Genomic DNA, 1,195 nt, shown 5'->3' with positions numbered 1-1,195 from the left:
CCTAGTGGATTTGATCTTAGCAACGCTTTCCCTTTACCTATACACACCTGTAGGGACCACTGCAACCACAGTGTGCTTAATCTTTATCTTTCCAGTCTTTGACTCCTTGACCCATGTGTTACCTCAGTTGTGTTTTATGTGAGCAAAAGAATGTTGCAAGTGGGGCCAGAGCACTCAGCGGTTAAGAGCACTGACTGACCTTCCAGAGGACCTGGGTTCCATTCCCAGCACTCACATGGCAGTCTCTAACTGTCTGTAACTCCAGTTCCAGGGGATCTGACACCTTCAAGTCAATGTATATCAAATAAAGTTAAATTAAAAAAATGTTGCAAGCTACAAACCCCATGGGCTCTCCATGGGACCCTCCTCCTTGGTGTATTATTACCTGTTTGATCCTCAGACCCACCCTCAAGAGCCCCCTCCTAGCTCCTTTACGGGCTTCTCTGCTGTTGCCGCTGTGCCTGTGGGGTCTCTTAGCATATGGGTAGCTTCTGGATCTTCCTATTTCCTGTCTTCATTCTTCCTGTCAGTGGTGATGGACTCTGTCATCACCATCTACCATATTCATCTATCTATTGCTATCTAATCTATCCACTATCATCTATCTGTCTTGTCTATCTGCCTGTCTGTCAATCAATTATATATATATACATACATATATACATATATATATATATATATATATGGAGGGTACACATAAACATATTTACTTTTAGTCATGTGTATAGGGTGTTCTGCCTTCATGTGTGTATGTGCATCACATGTGCTCAGTGTGCATGCAGACTAGAAGAGGACAGAACATTCCATGGGGTTCAGGTGGTTGAAGCCACCATGTGGGTGGTGAGAACTGAACCTAAGTCCTCTGCAGGAACACTTTGTTCCCTTGACTGCTGCAGGACAGGGTCTTTCACTGACACTGGAGTTTTGGCTAGGATGGTTGGGCACCACCCCTTGAGGGTCCTCCTGTTTCAACGGCCTTGTTGCTGAATTGTATGTGTGTTCTGCCATGGCTAGCTTTTATGTGCCTGCTAGGACTCTAAGCCTGATCCCTATGCTTGTCTGGCAATAATTTTATCTACTGAGATGTCTCCCCAGTATTACTTGGTTTTGTATCATCTATCCACCCATCCATCCATCCACCCACCCACCCATCTACCCACCCACCCATCATCCACTCACCCATCCATCCACCCAT

The sequence above is a fragment of the Mastomys coucha genome, unplaced genomic scaffold, assembly GCF_008632895.1.
Source record: "Mastomys coucha isolate ucsf_1 unplaced genomic scaffold, UCSF_Mcou_1 pScaffold21, whole genome shotgun sequence".
NCBI lineage: Eukaryota > Metazoa > Chordata > Mammalia > Rodentia > Muridae > Mastomys > Mastomys coucha.
This window is presented reverse-complemented; position numbering follows the sequence as displayed.